Source organism: Phoca vitulina, unplaced genomic scaffold (assembly GCF_004348235.1).
Source record: "Phoca vitulina isolate PV1807 unplaced genomic scaffold, GSC_HSeal_1.0 scaffold38, whole genome shotgun sequence".
NCBI lineage: Eukaryota > Metazoa > Chordata > Mammalia > Carnivora > Phocidae > Phoca > Phoca vitulina.
In genome coordinates, this window is record NW_022589741.1 from 17,743,222 (window position 1) to 17,764,189 (window position 20,968).

At 42.2% G+C, this 20,968-nt stretch overlaps 1 pseudogene; it reads right to left on the reverse strand.

Annotated features, from left to right (window-relative positions):
* Nucleotides 1–3,294: 3,294 nt before the first annotated feature.
* Nucleotides 3,295–20,968, reverse strand: part of LOC116646832 — a 68,857-nt pseudogene continuing 51,183 nt past the window's right edge.

Consider the following 20,968-nt stretch of genomic DNA (forward strand, 5'->3'; position numbering starts at 1 on the left):
CATGGAGGAAAGAATGATGTCGAGCACCAACGCGTCCTCCGTTACCTGCCTTCAGAGCCAGGCTGTGGGGTGGGCTAGGAGTGAAATGAGGCAAGGAGGCCAAGGCAGCTCCTAATTTGGGGAAACCAGGGATTGGCAGGCAGCCCCCACGCCCCGGCACCTGGGGAATAAGGGCAGCTGCTCGGGAAGCAACAAAAACACAGTAGAGACCGGAGGAGGGGAGCCTTTCAAATGAGAGTGCTAAATGTCTGGAACCCAGTGGCTAAGAAAGACATTGCCAAATGTCACGCTGAACACAGGCACGCTTTCCTGGGCCCTGGATGTGAAGGCCATGAACAATGAAAGGGGAAGCCTGTAAGGAAAATCACATGGACTCTGGAGCCTGCGCTGGCCCCGGGGAAGCTCTGCTGCATGCAGTCTTACAGGGAACAGAGGAAATGACCATCCAGCAGTGGGCCCGCCCTGCCCACCACACTTCCTGCCCCCATCTGCCGGTTGGGTCGGGAAAGGACAGAGGTGGGCTGGCTCCCTGAAAGGGATCAGGGCGGTACGTGTCAGAACAAAGCCTGGGCCATCCACCTGCAGGACAAAGTTCGCCCCTTAATAAGATGTGTGTTGAAGGGGGCACAGAGAGGAGTGTTGTTCCTTCGTTCCATTAAAAAGGGATTATGGGCTGACTGACCAGGTAAGCAGTGTGATCTGTGAACAGAAACTGGTCCTTTGGAAGTGGGAGTGTGGTTAAACAAAAGCCTTAAGAGACACAATCGGTGACTGTTCACTGCAGCAGGGTGGTAAAGCATGATGTCTGTGTTTGTGCGTGTGTGCAAGGGCGTGTGCAATATTTTCTGCTGTTGCTAAGATGGTTTCCCCCCTCACTGGCCTCTCATCCAATCAAAAGGTAGCTGCTCCTCATTGGTTGCCTGGCTTTATCGAATGACCATGACGAGCTAGGGTTGAGCCCACCTCATTGGTTTATTCCTATGGCCCATTGTCAGGGGAGAGCAAATCAGACACCTAATCAATATTTTGTGAAGTGGCACTAGACTCCTGGCTAAATTTGCATTAAATTCCTCCCTGTCTGTGCCTTTGCACTCAGATAGCATCATATTAACTTCGGAGGTAGAGAGAGAGGCAAGCAATCAAACACTGTCATCCTTCAGCCATTTTGGATGTATTCTTGAGTCTTGGCAAAAAATCTTAGAATGCCAAACGTGGAACAGAGGAATTAGTTATAAACAAGATGTAAATCTCCTGAACAGAAACATAGTGCAACTAGGCTAGATTAGTGGTGTCCCTTCTAGATGCAAATTGAATTTTCTTCCCTCGCTCCCTCCCTCCTGCCCTCCCTCCCTTCCTGTATTCATTCATTTATTGGACACCTACTCTGAGTCAGGTTCTGTCATGGCCCTGGATGCATCACTGTGCCAGGCAAGAAACGTTTCCTTTCTGGGCCACTCCATAGCAAACCAGGGCATGAGAGGGCCAGGGGTCATCACACTCTACAAACTGTCTCTAAAGGAAGTTGGGCTCCGATCATCATTCATGGAATGAGGTGGGATCAAAATCCCACAGTTGGAGGTCTCCTGGCAGGAAACACAGACACTGAATCAAAAGTTGGTGAAGTGACCAGCATTTTCCCAGAATTCTACATAAATCTCAGATAAAATGTGGATGCATACTGATCTTGAGGAAGGTAAGAATTTGCGGTGTTAATAAATTTCCTCTCTTTCACAGACAAACTAGGAGCAACCAGCAAAGAAATTTCACATGCCCTCTACCACCACTTAGCAGCTCACCCATGTCTGTGCCCCTCTCCTCTGTGCTCCTTCCTGCTGCAAGGAACCAAAAAAAAAAAATTGTGTTTCCATCAAAACCAACCCTTTTATTTATATGCTAACCCCATCCCCACTCATCAACTCAAGGATCTCCTATAATTGTCACCTCATTCTCTCACATCAATGAATTTCCAAATCTCCCCTCCCTTCTTGTCACATTTCATCATCATGAAAGTATACCGCAATATCCTCTTCTTAAAAAACAAAGATAATAAAGAAGGAAACCTCTTTATGGATCCAGGCTGGTGTTCAGCTAAAACACGCTGGTACTACCATGCTGAGTGTTAAAGTATTGAGATACTTCTGGACCCGGTGGGAAGCATCCATTTACCTGAGCTTCCCAAGTATCCCCTCTCCCATTTTTTTCGACCCAAACTCTCCCCTGGGACATCCTGGACCTTCCATAAGCCAGCAACCAAAGGCTAAAGTCTGGATCAGCAGGGCCTTCCAAGACCCTGCTCCAGACCTATAGCTAGCATCCAATCAGATTTAGCAGTCCCTGGGCCATATGTATGATCCCTGCTTACACCCTACACTTTCAAGTCATTCCCCACCACCCATGACTTTCCGCCCCTTAAGAGCAAAACCCTTGTAAGAGAGGTCTGTTCTCACTCTCCCTGTTTCTTTTCCTCTTTTCGTTTGAACACATTCCAATCAGATCACCATTCCAATGTTTCCAGTACCACAGTCTTTGTCAGGGTCATCAATAAACCTTCACTTTGCCAAATCCAAAGATCAATTCTCAGTACTCATCTTATTTGGCTTATTAGCCACGTTTGACACAGTTGACCATTTCTTCTCCTTGAAACATCTTTACTTTTTTAATCTTTCTTGTCTCTGAGACACCAATCTCTCTTCAAGTTCTCCTCCTTCCTATCAGCCTGCCTTCTGTCCTCCTTTGCTGGTTCCTTCTTGTCTTGAACTCTGAACATGGCAGTGCTCTAGGCCCCACATTTGGGACCTCATCTTCTTTGCTCTCTATGTTCACTCTCTGGAGATCTCTTCTAGCCCCTTGATGCCGAATACTGTCTATATGCCAATGACTGCCAAATCCCTATCTCCTGCTTCAAATTTCCCCTGAAATCTAGATTCAAATAATCCAATTGTTAACTCTGAATGCTCACTTGAGTATCTAATAGAAGTCTCAAATTTAAGTTGCATAAAATTGTATCCTTGATCTTCCCCTCAAGAGTTTTCCCACTTGCTCCCAGTCTTCTTCATCTCAGTAAGTGGTGACATCTTTCTTCTCATTGCTCAGTCCCAAATCCTTGGTCTCGGGCTTGACTCTTCTCTTTTTCTCACACCACGCTATAATCTACCAGCAAATTCGGTCATGCTACCTTCAAATCAGATCCAGAATCCAATTATTTCTCACCACCTCCCACCACAGCTACTCAAGACCAAATCACTATAATGTCACTTTTTTATTATTGCAATGACCATCTAAGGGCCTCTCTGCCTTCACCCAGCTGTCCTCCACATAAGACAGAATAAGTCTCTTTGAATATAGTAAGTTCATGATACTCCTCTGCTCAAAGTTTTCAGATGGCTTCCATCTCCTCCAGAATAAAACTCAAAGTCTAGATGCTATTCCTAGGCCCTGAAAGGCACAGTTAACTATGACATAGGTTTTGCCTCCAAGGAGCCCATTGTTTATTAGCTTAGATTCCAGCTTTACTTCACCCTGTGACCATCTTGCAAATATGCGGTTAATCATAAGAAAGACTGGATGAGAATATGAATAATGGATTATACAAATCTAAAAAAACAAAAGCCATTTGTGTGCAGCTGAAATCTTATTGGTCAGTTATGAACTGAAACATTTTACTTAAGGGGAACATAGTCCCTTCATATGCATTAAGGTGATTTCATTTCGTCTCCACTGACATCATAAACTGACATCAAATCACATCTAATTTCCAATGTACATGGCGAACACTCAAAATACCTGTTGAATAAATGAATGCTTAGGAAATGAACTTCTCATTTCTTAGCTGGGACGATGGTGATGAGAGCTGTGACCTGAATATGTACTCCATAAGATCTGGTATTTCCTGCATGTAAATTACCTTTTTATCCCAATTTTATAATCTCCATTTTAAAGGTAGAGCCAGGGTTGTGTGGCTCAGAAAATTTAAATGCCTTTGTCAAAGTAGCCTAATAAGTGGCAGGGTTTCAGACTTGAACAGTGGTCTGTATCGCTTCAATGCCTGTGTTTTTGCCATAGCTATCTCACGATGAGTCACTCTTCTATCTCTGTGACTTTTTTTCCTTAACGACTGATCATCGATTTATTGCAAAAGTTGATTTATGCATCTACCATGATGGCTTCAACCTCAAGTCCTGGCTCCACACTGACGGGTCATCTGCTTAACAATCTCAGAAGGATGGTGCAAATCAGTGGGTCGCTTGTGGATCCTCATCTGAAAAGGATACCAAGTCTGAGGACCTTCACCACAAGGAGTTTTCCTTGTAGTAATTCTCAGAGTCTTGGTGGGCCTCTGAACTGGTCCTTTCACTTTGAGATTATTCTCCTTTGTGCCTCTGAGCAGGTCAGCACATATCTATCTTCTCCAGAGATTTTACGTTGTGGCTGGTTACAGTAACTCGAATTTGGTGAATCGCCACCCCTGCTTCCATGAGTGTCTTCCCACTGTCTTTAAAAGCTTGTTCCTTAGCCAGAGGGAAGAGTGGTGAGTCAGGAGCAGGAGTGGGGCATCCAGAACTCTACTATAGCTGCAACCATGTCTTCCTCAAAGAAGTGGCACTTCCTCTGTGACACTTTTAACATTATTTTTTTTTAAGATTTATTTATTTATTTGAGAGAGAAAGAGTGGAAGGAGGGGCAGAGGGAGAGGGAGAGAGAGAGAATCCCAAGCAGACTCCCTGCTGAGCGTGGAGCCCCACACGGGGCTCCATCCCATGACCCTGAGATCATGACCTGAGCCCAAATCAAGAGCCAGACGCTTAACCAACTGAGCCACCCAGGCACCCCAACACTTTTAACATTAACGCTCTGATCGTTACTATCTCCACAAACCTCCAAGATCACTGAAAAGTGAGAGGCAGATCCTCTGTCCTTAGTTTGTGGATGGGCATGCTAAGCTCCACAGAGGCTCAAGGTCAAGTAAGGAAACAGAAAACACAATATCCTGCTTTCTTCTCTCCCAGCCTCCTCATGTGTCTTATGCTATCTCACCCATAGTTCTCTTAGCTAGGTGAATTGGGCCCATTGATCCTTTAAGTTCCAGAACAGATTTTCTCGGGTCTATAATCTCACATCTTTTATAGTTTATTAACCACCTTTCTCATACATAATGCTTTAAAAAGCCAATTCCCCATCTCCTGGAAGGTAGGAATGTAATGCTATTTTCTGAAGATGCTCTCAAGCCCATGGGAAGCTGAGTCCAATTTATCAGCCTTCTGATGTCAAATTTCAGTCAGGTATTTATTTGCTTGTAATATGAAAAACATCTAACCAATTCAAGATTTGTGCTCATGAACTTGTATATTCTAATATAACCTGAACAAGGACTATATGCAGCTGAAAATGAAAATCCCCTAGATTTCACTGTATTTTTGAGAATCAAGTTTCTATTAACTAATCGTGACTCACCCCTATTCACACAAAAAATGCCCCCTTCTGTCAGTAGTCTCTGTGTTGAATGATCCTTCTGTGGTCAAGGGAAGAGCCAAAGAGGAGAATCCTATTAAGGAAACAGAACAGTAGGATGATGGTGAGTAGCCTCTGTCCCCCAAAAGACTGATCTTCAAAGCCAGGTAAATATGAAGCCCCAGCTGGCTGAGTGAATCAAGATGAAAGTATAGTTATTAGAAGAAGCATAGCTTCATTTCAATTCTCCAAAGCAGAAAACAGTAATTCATACAAAGCTCTGTGATGGGGTCAACTCCATGGAATGAATAAATGAATGAATGGTCATTCAGTCATTCAACAAGTATGCCTGCTTTTTTCAAGGTGCTGTTGTCAGTGTTACAAAGGGAAATTCTTTGTGAATTGCTCCACTGTAAGTACAAGTTGTATATAAATAGCCACTTTGATTGAACTTTGCTCCTAGGCACTTCAGTCCTTGTAAACCCATACAACCTGCTGAAGGAAAACACTCCTGGAAAATCAGAGTTGGGGAAATACTAGTATGGTAACAATCCCTCTAGTAGACCTCAGAAAGGATTTTAACACATATGAGCACACAATCAAGACAATGAAAAAAAGTCAACCTCTTTTTTTAAATTTTTTTATTTTATTATGTTATGTTAGTCACCATACATTACAGCATTAGTTTTTGACGTAGTGTTCCATGATTCATTGTTTGCATATAAGTCAACCTCTTTTAAATAAATCGCTAAGATTATAGGCTACTTAGAAGAAATATTTTGAGATAAGGACAAGTCTAGCGGTTGCTCCAGCCATGTAGCTCCAGCTTATGGTCCAGGACCCCAAATAAATGCATTTTTTAAAAAGTAGATTTGTTCAGGTTTGGTTTACTAAAATTAATTCTGGAGCTGATTTTTCAGAGGTCAATTTTTTTAGGAGAAGGTATACCCTAGAAATGTAATTGGTGCTGTCATGTTCATATAGTTAATGTGCTTTTTTCTATGTATTTTCCATGTGTGATCCATGATCATGGAATTCCTGAGGGCAACATTAGAGCTGATTTTTTTTTTCAGTCTTCTTTTCTTCTAGAATTTTATTAGTGCTTACCATAGAAAGTCCAAAATCTAAATCAGTGGCCTCACCAATGTGAACACCTCTATGGAACAGCAAAAGGTTACCATGACACCAAAAACCAAGGTCATGTGTATGTGGGGAAGCTACCAACTCACATAAGCCGGAGTTGATAATTTTTTGGTAGATCCAGCCTGATGCTCCTGGTACCTCCATAAAGACTGTAGGGTTCTGCAGAGAACTGGCTGAACACCACTGACCTAGCCCACCTCCTCATTTCTCAGAGAGAGAAACCAAGGCCAAGAAAGACAAAATGCCTCGTTCAAAATCACATAACCAGTTATTGCTGAGCTAGAACTAGTTTCTGATTCCCAAGATAGCACCTTTCCTCATACCAGACTCCTCTTAATTTTGGAGCCTACCGCAGTCTCCCTACAGCAAAAATTTCCTATTTCAGGCAACCCGAGCAGGCCAGGTTGGGTCTGAGCCACCCAAGGCCATTTGTCAGTGCCAGTCTCCCACCAAGCAATGCCAACCCCAGCATCTGGTCCTGGCCCCTAGGACTTATGCTCTCATAATTAAAGAGCTGGCATATATAAACAAACCATAATCTGAGCACCGCATGGTCAGTGAGTAGAGGTCAAACGTGGATGAGGACTGACTCCCAAGGTGAGAAGAAGCCAGTTCCCTAATTTCCAGTCTTGTTTGTCTCTGGTGACGTGTACATAAATATTGCAATTGCTACAAAGAGCCCTTTATAACTCTTTAAAACCCAAATATTCCTCAACCCCACAGCAAGTTAAACAAAACTGACGCTATCCCACTTTGGCCTGGTGGGACTGTGTGTGGGCCAGGGGGTTGGAGTTATTTTCAGGTTTGAGTTAGGGCTTGATTGCTCAGGGAGACATGCCGGGGGCAGCGTGGAGGGGGGGAGCGGGGGAGAACTCTGTGGCTCTTGGAGGAACACCAGGACAACCTTATTGGCTCAGACTACATTTGACTGTACAGAACGTTACCAACGCTTTTCCTGGGATAGGTACCATTCCCAAGAGGCCCCACCCAGACAAGGTCTGAAGGGTCTGCAGCAACAGCCAGAGCATAATCTGAGCCTTGTACTATTTTCCTTATTGCTGCAGTGGGCGAGTGGTCATTTTGTTGCACTAACAAAATCTATCTCCTTCTTTGGGAAACAATCTAGAGACAGATTACTCAAATTGGAGTCTAGTGCATCTACCCCACCTGGGAGCTTTGTTAAATAGGAAGGATCCCAAACCCCACTCCACAGACCCACTGAATCAGAACCTGCGGATGAGTAAGATCTCCAGATGATTGGTGTGCATCTTAAATTTGGGAAGGACTGATCAAGAGATGAAGACCATGACTCTCTGGGTTCACCATTAGCTCCATGTACAAGATTTCAGTTAACAAACCTCCTTGGGTTTTCTGTGCATTTAAATGGAGAAAGAAGGGCGCCTGGGTGGCTCAGTTGGTTAAGCGACTGCCTTTGGCTCAGGTCATGATCCTGGAGTCCCGGGATCGAGTCCCATATCGGGCTCCCTGCTCAGCAGGGGGTCTGCTTCTCCCTCTGCCCTCTTCCCTCTCGTGCTCTCTGTCTCTCATTCTTTCTCTCTCAAATAAATAAATAAAATCTTTAAAAAAAATAAAATAAAATAAAAATAAATAAATAAATAAATAAATGGAGAAAGAAAGGACCCCAGCGAAATCCAAAACTTCCTTAAAATATTCTTTCTTTTGCTCCAGCAGGTTTATCAACCCCATTTTCCCCTTTAATGGCTATTAGGGCAGAATTTGTTTCTAATCACCAGTAAGGACCTGGAGTAATATGAGTTGTGGACTGTGATAACCAGCAGTAAATATATTTGGCATTAAGTACTTCTTCACTTACAGACATCCAGCTGGCCACCAAGTCCTTTGAGTTTACCTCCTAAATGATTTTATTTATTTATTTATTCATCTCAAGTATAATTAACATACAGTATTATATTAATTTCAGATATATGCACCCCTATGATTACTGTAGCACTACTTACAATAGTCTAGATACTGAAGCAACCCAAGTGTCCATCAATAGATGAATGGGTAAGGAAAATGTGGTATATATACACAATGGAATATTACTGAGCCATTAAAATAGATGAAATCTTGCATTTGCAACCACATGGATGCTCCTAAATGATTTTTCAATCCTCCTTTCTATCCCCACTGCCCTGCTTTAGCTCAGGTCCTTATCATATGTAATGTGGACATTAAAATAGTCTCTCAACTGCACACCTGGACTCCCTATGTAATTATTTTGCTCATCCATTGCATCCTCCTAACTGGCATCAGAAAGAACATTCTCGAAGGCAAATCTGATCACACTGTCTTCTTGTTTCAAGTCCTTTAATGATTCCTGACAAATTCAATACTTTCAAGGTTTTCATGCAAGGTTTATGGTGATAGTGCTTTTATTTACCCGGCCAATCCTATTTCTCCCACTTTCCCACTTTTATACCAACCAATGTGTTTCGTTCCTCTCCTTTTTCCCAAGCTGCCTCTTTGCTTTGCATACTTTTTCTTTTGCTGCCAAATAAACCTCTTCTTTTTTAAGACCTTGCATAGACAGTCCCCAATTTATCATGGTTCAGCTTATTACGGTTTGACTTTATGATGGTGCGAAAGGGATCTTCATTCAGTAGAAACCATACATGGAATTTTGAGTTTGCATCTTATCCCTGGCTAGCACTATGTGATACGATCCTCTCTTGTGATACTGAGTAGAAGCAGCCCCGTGCAGTTCCCAGTCAGCCTCGTGATCATCAGGGTCAACAACCCAAACAGTGACAACTGTTCTGAACTACAACCATGCTGTTTTTCACTTTCAGTACAATATTCAATAAGTTACAGGAGATTTTCAACACTTTATTATAAAATAGGCTTCATATTAAATGATTTTGCCCAACTGCGGGCTAATATAAGTGTTCTGAGCATGTTTAAGTAGGCTAGGCTAAGCTACTATGTTTGGTGGGTTAGGTATATTAAATGTATTTTCAAGTTACAGTAGATTTACCGGGATGTAACCTCATCAAAAGTCAAGGAAGGGGAGGCTGGGTGGTGCAGTCAGTTAAGCATCGGACTCTTGGTTTCTACTCAGGTTGTGATCTCAGGATCATGAGATGGAGCCCCAAGCTGGGCTCCCCGCTCAGCAGGGAGTCTGCTTAAAAGACTTTCTCTCCCTCTCCCTTTACCCCTCCCAACTTCCGTGCTCTCTCTTGCTCTCAAATAAACAAATAAATATTTTTTTTTTAAAAAAGTGGAGGAAGATCTGGAGTTTATTTTTATCCCACCATCAGCTCTTCTTGACCATGACTCTCAACCACTGAGTAGAGTTGATCATCCCTGGATCCCAACAGCACCTCGTGTTTGCTCAATTAGCAGCACTTTCCCTGAACTATGCTTCAACTTGTCTCTGTTCTTATACCAGTTTATGACACTTTGGGGTCAGGAACCATGTCACATTCTTCTTTTGTATCTTGAGTATCAAGTACCATCACTAACATATAGTAGGCAGTCAGTGCATGCTTGACGAATGAAATAATTAAAGGAATATAGTCATTGTGTGAAGTAGGTACCACCTTATCCCAGGGAACTGTGAAAAATACACAGCAAACACAGATCTAGTGGAAATATTTGCAATGGATTAATCTTTGAGATTCTCCAATGATGGATATTAAGGAATGAATTGATGTTAATAGTGAAAATTACCTATGTTAGTTAGCTCTGCCACTACCCTAAAGGGAAATGATCTACCTCATATCATTTATTAAATACCTAATCACCTGTGACATCTAATAATCAGAAGAATTATAGCCTAAGACACAACCAAACCTTGCCTTCTGGGGACTGTCTGTCTATGACAGTTAACATGGACACCAGCCACTCTCCCAGATGGTCAGAGAACTCTTTCCCTTGGGGCATGATGGTGTTGTCAGAAGGAAAGGAAGTCAAGAGGTGGGGTCAATTAAACAGTTCTAGAAATTGGGTCTTAGCCTCTGCTACCCCATTTCCCCACACTGGGGTTCTCAGGACCCTCTGCTTCAAGCTCAGCTCAACTGGTCTCCAAGATCAATTTGGGACTCAAGCTTTCAAGAGCTCCAACTCAGCATTCTTTGTCAGAGGTCAAGCTACATTTGCACCCTGTCTTCCACCTTGCCTTCCTATTCCCTGCTCCTAAGGCCCAGAACCCACCTTATACTCTGGTTTCTGCTGATGAAAACAATAACAATAATGCTATTTCACACATTAATTCAAACTTACCATGCACCAGGCACCATTCGGGGTGCTTTATGTGTATGAAGCAAATTTAATCTTCACAACAAGCCAATTTACTAAGTACTGAATTATCTACATTTTACAGATGAGGGAAACACAGGAAAGTTTCCATATACTGTTTGCTTGTTGGTTTCTCCTGATCATGTTCTGTCTGATTACTGCAGATTCCATGATTTTAACTACTTTGGGTTGCCTTACTCTTTGGATATTATGCTCTGAACTTTGCAGCTGAATCCGCACACCCTCTGTCCCCATGCCACATGTCCCCTGACACCTCCCAGTCTGGCCATCCTATTACAGATTAATTTGCTCATTCCGGCCCTGTCCTGAAGAGGACAGCAAAAGACAGACATAAGGTCATTTATTTTCCACTCTATTTAATATGGATAATTAATGCTCATAGAAAGAATTGAACTCAGGGTATGTAATATGAATAAAACACCAAGTGGTGACAGGCATCCACACCACATAATGTCTGAATTAGAGAAAGAGGAAAGACGAAGTGCCATGTTTAAGAATGCACCACTTTGCAGACAGTCTCCTAGATATCCACCTAGGTTCCTTAAACTCTCTTTGTAACGAAACACAGGACGTCCATTAGCAACCTGAAGGATCTACACACCATAAGAAACAAGCCATTGCTGCTCCATTAACTGGGAGAGAGAACTGTGGAAGCACCTGGAACAGATTCAGGATTTTGTCCCTCACAGGCCTTTTCAATGAAGTGCATATTCACTGACACTCACATTTGCATAGTTCAGATAATAACAGCTCTCTGTTTCATGCTCAATGTTGAGGTCAATGTCACAAGAAGCTGTTTAGCAACAATCCCCTTTTCAGGCAGTTCTGTGATCAGGTAGAAGAGAAGACTTGGAGAAGAAGGAATAGAAGTCATCCACTGCCCTGGGCTTGGAGTTCTAAAGCAGACTGCATTTCCAGACACACATATAGACATGGGGTGGGTTTCAGTATCCTCTGGGGAACTTTGAGAAACACAGATTATATTTCATTGTCTTGGTCCAGATCTCTAAATCAGAACCTGCCAGTCAGATATAAATATATACAATATACATATAAATAAATATAATGCATATAAATAGAAATAAATATACATATATATACATATAAATATATATATACATATCTATATTTAGCTAAAATTTAGCTAAAATAGCTAACATTTTAAAGGGAGATTCGGATACATATTACTGATTAGGAAATCCTGCTAAAATTATCATCTTGGAAGAGCAAGAACGCTAATAGCATATATATTTTCTCCTCCAATAATACCAGGAAATGTAAATGAGCTACTGCTAAATTAAACCAAAAAAATTAGGACTACAGGGAGTGTCCTTCAATATAAAAAGAATTTGGTCACAATGAAATGGTTCTGAAAAATCCCCTCAATGATGACCGTTCCTCAAAGAGACTTCATTTGAAAAAAAGAGGAAATAAATTAATGTAGAGCAAGCCCTCATGGAAGAGAAACACATACTAAAATTCTTAAATAATAGGAGATAAATTTGGAGTATGATATGAATTTTAGAAAAGATGCATGGCAAGGTTTTGGACTGCAGTCCACTCACCGGTACATTTAAATTGTAATTTAATTTACAAATATTTGATGAGGATAATTTGAGGAGGGATATAGTCATCGATTTACTCTCTAAAAATAAATTGATGCCTGAACCATAAGTGTCAAAATCCACAAAGGTGAATTTTCCAAAGTCACAACACTGAACAGATTAATCTTCTCATTGCCCATCAACTTCGGCCCCCCTGTTGATGACAGCAGCTGCTTAAACCAGAAACATCATCTAAGACAAAGCTCCAATCATATGATGGATTGTGTGGGTCTTATACGAGCAGGACCTGCACAAAACTGCAGGAGCTTTGGGTCTTTTTAAACCAAGACAGGTCATTAAAAGAAATGAAAAGATGTCTTCTGGAGGTTTAATTAAGGAAGTTAATTCTAGGCCCCATCATAGGCCCATTAACCTTTCTCTGTTCCTAAAATATCTTATGTAATGTCAAAAAGAAGCAAAGATGGGAAAAGGAGCTGTGTAATTAAACCTACTTAACCTTAAAATGGAAATGTGTCAAGGGATAGAAGCAATTGGTATGAAGCTCCTAACCTGTATTTACGACCCCAAAACCCAGAACCCATATGCCTCGTCTTACTATGCTTGACTCACATTCTCTTTGCTATGGGTTGGACAACGTGGCTGGTGAATTTACTTACCGTGTCTGACCTGAACCATAAGTCAGTTGTCAAAATGCCGGAAGGGCTGCGCTATCCTGGTACAGAGAACAAATAGCTTGCTGGTTTCTATACTGATTTCTTGCCACATAAACATTCTTCTGAAGGTCTTCAAGGAGATGGTTTTTCCTGACCCAGGAATACCGTTCTTCCCCATCCCCGTGAGAGCGTGGCCAGGCTGGGGCTGAATCTGGTTGAAGATCCCAGAGAACCTGATGTACGTATTTTTTTTCTAGGATGGTACATTGTTATGCATGTAAATTCTTCCAGAATGCCAATGTATGGCTTGGTATACAAGGGCAGAGGCATAACAAGAATTTGGCTGCCTTCTCGACCCCAGCAGAACCTTGCATGAGGAGCGTTACTGGTGGGTTTTTGCCCCATTGGGAAACCATTGCATGGCAAGAGAAAAGGGATTACAATGGTTTCTTTCTTTTTTTTTTTAATGTTTCAAGTTTTTATTTAAATTCTAGTTAGTTAACATACAGTGTAATATTAGTGGTTTCTGTTGCACTTAGTCACCTAGCTTGCTCTGAGTTCTGTGCCTGGCGTTGTATCAGTAGGGACAGGACCATTCAGAACCAACCCAAAACCAATCTGAAATGTTGCAAGTTCCAAAACTTAATATAAGCAGTCAGGTCTCTATTAAATGCCAGCAGATTATGCACGTTACAGATTATTCGTGAGGACTTTGTTTTCTCAGGGGCCTCTCTACTAAGAGGGTATATGAGGGTTGACATACAATACAGGACACCTGTATTTTTATTTGCTAAATCTGGCAACCCTACCTGATATCCAACTGGTAATCATCACCCAACACCATTAAAACAGGACATTTTAGAGAGAACTTGGAACCAGCTCTATTGCCTCATTTTACATATGAGGAAACCCAGACTCCCCCAGAGATTTTTGGCAGGTGGTGGGTGGTCTGCTCGTTCTTAAGACTCCTGGCCAGTCAGGGGCAGTGTTTGGACCAGAATTCAGCCTGTTTTATACCCGTTTTATTCCCCACCACCCAAGCTGTTTCTCTAATCACAATGCAATATTTTTATTGTTGTTACTGCGTCGTTTAACGAGGCTTTCCAAAAATCTGACATTTCTTGAACATTACCCTCTTCCAGCCTCTATGCTAAATTCTACAGACAGAAAAGAGTACCATGCTCTGCCCTACACCTGATAGCTTTTAGAATTTAAATTGGTTATGTGCTAAGGAAAATAAAAATTTTAATTGTTTGAATACAGGCAAAGGGCCCCATAATAATTTTTTCAAGCCCAAATATAAAGATGCTCTTGTATAGATACCATTTTTTTAAGTATTTGGGCCACTGTACCCCTCCATCAGTTAATTATTGATGCTGGTATTCCAGGCAAAGGTTGTAAATATAGCTGAATCTCAGCCAAACATTAGATCGCTCTGTTCTGCAAAGTCTGCTGGGAGAGATTATTCAAATCCAGTTGGAACCTGCTTCATACCCTCAGTCACTATCCTTCCAGAACCTTCTTTATACACTTTTGCTAGGAGATGTGGTATGAAAATCCATTATGTATAGAAGTCTCTCATTCACTTAGGAAGACTTGAATGGAAGAAATAGCCTTGGCTATGTTCAAGATAAATCTGTTCCTCTCTGGCCATCCCATGCTACTGTGAAAATTATCTGTGCGAGTGCCCTTCTTGCTTGTGATAGGATTTCCTCAGGTCTTTCTCTCAGAAATAACTGATTTTGCACCTCATTGTAAAATATAGTCTTGGACTTTGAAATAACATAGACATCACATACTAATATAAATGAGTTTAATCTAGGACTTATACAATACTAATATTAACCTGGGGGTGGCTGGGTGGCTCAGTCGGTTAAGTGTCTCCTTTAGCTCAGGTCATGATCCTGGGGTCCTGGGATGAGTCCCGCAAGAGCCTCCCTGCTCAGCAGGGAGTTTGCTTCTCCCTGCCCCCCACTCCCCCCGCTCATGTTCTCTTTCTCTCTCTTTCTCAAAAGAAATAAATAAAATCTTTTAGAAAAATACTAATATTAATCCAGTTGGAAATTCAGGTTTTATTCATGTCTTTAAAGAGTTCCTATTTTTAGATGATCAGTATTATTGACAGAATTGTGCCCTCTCCAAATTCGTATGTTGAAGCCCTAACCCCCAATGTGACTGTTATTTGGAGATAGGGCCTTTAAAAAGGTATGGGTAGGGTCACCCAAGGGCTCAGTTGGTTAAACGTTTGACTCTTGATTTCAGCTCAGGTCATGATCTCAGGGTCTTGAGATCAATCCCTGCATCAGGTTCCACACTGGGCATGGAGCCTGCTTAGGATTCTCTCTCTCCCTCTGCCCCCCTCCCCCAAGAAGTGCACATGCACATGCGCGTTCTCTCAAAAAAATAAATAAATAAAAAGGTAAATAAAAAGGTGCAGGTAAATGAAGTCATAACAGCGGGGCCCTAATTCACTATGACTGTGTCTTTATAGGAAGTGGAAGAGACACCAGGAATGCTCATGTGCAGAGAAAAGGCCATGTGAGGACACAGCAAGGGGGTGGCTATCTGCAAACCAACGAGAAAGGCTCAGAGGAATCCAACCCTCCCAACACCTTGATCTTGGACTTCTAGCCTCCAGAACTGTGAGAAATCAATTTCTGTTGTTTAAGTCACCTAGTCTGCAGTATTTTGTTATGGCAGCCTGAGCCGACTAATACAATCAGAATGACGCTTGTGAGCATTAACCGAATAATTATTGGAGTGTAAGAGAAGTGAAAGCAAGAATTCTATCTTGTTCACTGCAAAATTCACACCTCATATAGTGCCTAGTACACAACTGTGTGCCTAGCACAGAACAAACAAATGGATGGATTTAGACCCATGCCCCACCAAAGCAGTTCCAGCCATCCAACGTAAGCATAGTGTGAGAGAGGAAAAGCAGAGGCTTTGGAGCCAGACAGACTGCTTTCATTCTTCTCTACCTGTGAACTTGGGAAGTTCCATAACCTTTTTTCTTTTATTAAAGTTTTTTTTTTAATTTATTCATTTGAGACAGAGAGATACAGAGAGAGAGAGCATGAGCAGGGGGAGTTGCAGAGGGAGAGGGAGAAGCAGGCTCTCTGCCGAGCAGGGAGCCGGATGTGGGACTCGATCCCAGGACCCTGGGATCATGACCTGAGCCGAAGACAGAGGCTTAACCATCTGAGCCACCCAGGCGCCCCAGTTCCATAACCTTTTTAACCTTAGTTCTTTGTCTATCAATGGACAACAGTAATATTTTTATCATGTAGTTGTGGAGATTAATTGAGATAATACACCTGGTATATAATAAGAACATGGAAAGTGACAGGTGCTATGAGGATGATATTAATGGTGGTGGACCTTCCATGTTTTCATTCATTTATTCATTCAACAACTTTTTATTGAGCAAGCCCCTTCTAGGCACCCAGCATTGTTCCTGGCATGGAGAATAAAACGGGTAATGACACAGCGTCTTAGCTCACATGTGCCTTACATTCTAGAGAGCAGAGTCAAAGACAATGAGAAGTAATAAAATAATTTCAGAGACTGGTAAGTGCCACAAAGAAAATAAAGCAGAATAATGTGATGATGACAGTGAGGACAGAGAGATGGCAATCTCTCTGGGAAGGAGACATTTGAGGCTGAGTTCTGAGTCATGAGAAGTCAGCCTAGAGAGTATCTGGGGGAAGAGCATTCCAGAGTGAACAGCTGGTACGAAAGGCCTAAGGAGGGATGGCTTCCGCATCTTCAGGGAAGAGAAGGCCAGTGTGGCTGCAGTGTAGTGAGCAATGTGGAGAGAGGTACCAGATAAAGTCAGAGAAATTAGCTGCAGCCAAATTATATAAGGATTTATAGGCCAGGATGAGGTGTTTGAATTTTTTTCTACCGTAATGGAAAATCACTATACAGTTTCAAGTAGGGGTGTGAAAATGAGTTGATTTATGGTAAAAACAATATTCTGCTGCTGTCAGGGTGACAGGTGGTAGAAAGGCAGGAGTGGATATAGGGGGTTGCTCAGGGATCATGTCCCAGTAGTCCAGGAGAGAGGGCATTGGCTTGGACTATGGTGGTGGTAGAGCTGGATGATGGACTCATGGAGACTGTCATGAAGGCAGATGGACAGAACCCCCAATGGGTTGAATGTGAACAAAATGAGAGGATCAAGGATGACCCCTAGGATTCAACTTAAAGAACCGAATGAGATGGTGCCATTTATTGCGATTAGTTGGGGGTGGGTAAAGGCAGGAGAGTCGATGGAGATGACATTGACCCTGACTTTGTCTCTATTTATCAATACGGTTGATGCAGCTTTCACGGCCTAGCCAGCAGTAGCCTGTCCCTTAAGAAAAATCACTGGAGCTTAGTTGCCAATATTGCAGATTCATTATCAATTCATTGATCATTGCTAAGCCTCACACTTGAAGTAGTTGTGTGAAAAATGATCTGGGAGGAGCTTGGGTTTGTCATTACACTCCTCTTCCAGGCCTTGGTTTTCTTCCCTATGGAATGAAGATTTTTGTGTGTGTTTATTTTTGGGTATTTCCCAACTGAACCACATCACCTCTCCTCACTCTGGAGAAGCTAAACCAGAGCAGGGGCTTCCCCTAGGAGCCACAATGATGGAAGAACAGATAATGGTCAATACTTGAACATTGCTTTCCTCATACAGGCTTCAGAGTTCTTGCTCTCCCTGGCTCCCTCCTTGCTACGTCTCCTTTCTCTCTCAAGCAACATATTCACTGCATCATCTCCTTTGCATAGGGTTCATATGGCTGCCAGTGGCTGGCTTTAATTAGAGCATGGTACTGAGCATCATTACGAAGTTGGTGGTGTTAAATTTCAATGTACTCAGATACCATGAGCTGAAGTCACAGCTCATGACAGCCACAGGGAAGCTAGCGTTGAACTAAACTGGGAGATAATTAAAATAGGCAGGAGCAGAGATTGTTCATACCGGCCTCTCCTGCACTCTGACCCAACCACCCCCTTTTGGTGTCATGTCTTTCTTCCTTTGTCTTATTCATTTTCTCTCCAACAAAGGTTACTCTGAAGTGGGCACCTAACAAGGATGACAATGCTACGAGCAAGAAAAGAAAGCAATGAGAAATATAAAATGTTAGTCCTGAGAAGCTGCCTCTTACGGTTTTAAAATCATTCCGAAATAAAACCAGAGTGAATTACCCAGGTAACAAGTATGCCTTCCTAGTTCAAAGACTTCATTGGTCTTTATATTGTGTCTACATGAGGGTGAGCAGAGTTTTCGAATTTCCATTATACTAAAGAGAGAGAAGAGAGACATAAGTAGTAGCTAACTGAATATCACTGACAAATAGTTTTGGAATTTACTTAGTGAAAATTCATCAGTCATATGCAGTCACCAGGCACATTCTTTGTCACTTTTTCTGAAAATCACCCCCCCCCATTAACCACCACTGTCACCTAAACTTCAGTAAAGTGCAAAGAGCTTTGATTGGCGAACAGAGAACTTGCCTTTATGTGGCTTGGATAAACCAGTTAATCTTGTTAGAAATCAAGGTAAGGCAGAATTCTAGGAGATGCCATTGTGAGCTACTGATACAAAAAGGCAAATAGATGACTTAACGTCCGGTCCAAAATAGGGAAATTTGGAAAACTGCCCTGAAATACGTGGATGATCCCACTTTCAAAATGGTCGAAATCATTTTAGACAAAAGTAAGCCCTAAGAAGAAAATCAACTAGGTGTGGTGATAGAGAAATAAGTAAGGGGAGGGGGTGACCAGGAGAGGTTAAATTTAAAATGAAGCATGGAAAATGAGGAGGAATCAAGCTAAGAGCCAGAAAGGGAAAGAAAACAACAGGTGCAAAGCTCTTGGTGTAGGAAAGAGCTTGGTGTGTTCAAAAAGTGTCAGAAAGCCAGGGAAGGCTGAACAATGGTGACGAGGGAGACAGGAGCCTGAAATGAGGTTGGGGAGTTTAGCACATGGGCAGGAGCCATATATTGCACATGGTATTTAAGGCAGAGAAAAGAGTTTTAAATGTCGGGGCGCCTGGGTGGCTCAGTTGGTTAAGCGACTGCCTTCAGCTCAGGTCATGATCTCAGGGTCCTGGGATCGAGCCCCGCATCGGGCTCCCTGTTCAGCGGGAAGCCTGCTTCTCCCTCTCCCACGCCCCCTGCTTATGTTCCCTCTCTCGCTGTCTCTCTCTGTCAAATAAATAAATAAAACCTTTTAAAAAAAAGTTTTAAATGTCTTCTAAGTAGAATTGGAGATCATTAAAAGATTTAAGCACAGGAAAGACACGAGTTGGTTTTGCTTTGCTTTGTTTTGTTTTGCTATTTATAGATCTCTCTAGATACTATCTAGGGAATGGCTTGTCAGGGGTGGGTGGAAGGGCAGAGTGGGAGCAGGGCAATAGATTAGGGGGCCACTGCAGGTACCTGGCAGGAGACCATGAGGACTTGGGCTAAGATGGTGGCAAGAGTAGATGAAGAGGAAAAAAACAGCTTGAAGTATGTTGTAGATGTACAATTAAGAGGATTTGCTCATAGACTAGATGTTAGCAATGATGGAAGGACAAAAATTAAGGGTCACCTAAGTTCCTGGTCTGAGCCCAGGGTGGCTGGTGAGGCCCTTTTTCTTTAGAGGTAGGACTGGGAGGGATGAAGAGTGAGTGCAGCCAGAACGAGTTTGAGAGCAGGAGGAAATCAAGAGATCCATTTTGGATATTTTAACACAGTGATTCCTGTGAGGTATCTAATTACAGTATCATCTGTAGTTAGTTGTATAGTAAAATATATGAATCTGGAGCTCAGATGAGAGGGTAAGGATGAAGATACAGATCTGGGAGCATCAACATGGTGATGATACGTAAAGTCATTGGGTTGGATGAGCTCACCTCGGGAGAGAGTAGTCATAGAGACAAGAGGATGACCCAGACCTCAAATAGAGGAAGAGACTCTTACCTCCATGATAGGAAGGGCGATTCAAGGCATGACACCAACCCAGAGCGAATGGAACAGAAAAGAGAGACAGCCAGAGAGAATATGTTTCCCACTCCAGTGCCCAGTGCCTCCCTAGAAAACCATAATTAATCCTGAAGATTAAGTGAAATAATGCAGAGAAGAGCAGTTAGTGAACTACAACTTATTATTACATTTGCACTACAATTATTAGGTTATTGTCTGATCCTGGATTTATTTCTGTGTTTACTATTTGTCTTCTCACTAAGAGATAAATTCTTAAGGTCAAAGATGCCATTATGTCCACTAATGGTTCTAGAACAAGTAAATGTGGGCTGACAGATTGACTGTTATTCTCACTATATTCAAAAGAATAACTGGTCAATGCCTGCTTCAGGTTGGCTTCTGATAAGCCATCATTCCATCCTGGCCACTTCTTGTAATTTCACATTTGCAGGGCAGATATCAGAACTCTTTAATTCTGATGAAAGTATGTGGCAGAAGCTCTTTTTCTCAACTCGATATGAAGAGGAGAGATGCTCATCTGTTCAGGAGGAGTTTTTTTTTCCCTTAGCTTTGCCAAGAAAATTCAAATCACACACAGGAATAAAAGAACTCACTTGAACTAAAAGGAAACAAGCATTTAACAAGAAGTTTTGTAAGAGCTCTGGACTTCAGCATTCTTCTGTAAGGGGAACATCAAAATGGCAGACTATTACTGAGAGCAGAGCAAATACTCCTGGAGAATTTTGTGAGAACAACAACAACAACAAAAATGAGTTTTCTTAGTTTTTGCTCAGTCAAGTTGTTCTTGTCTATTTTTCAAAGAAGATTTCTTCTTTGGGGCGCCTGGGTGGCTCAGTCGTTAAGCGTCTGCCTTCGGCTCAGGTCATGATCCCAGGGTCCTGGGATCGAGCCC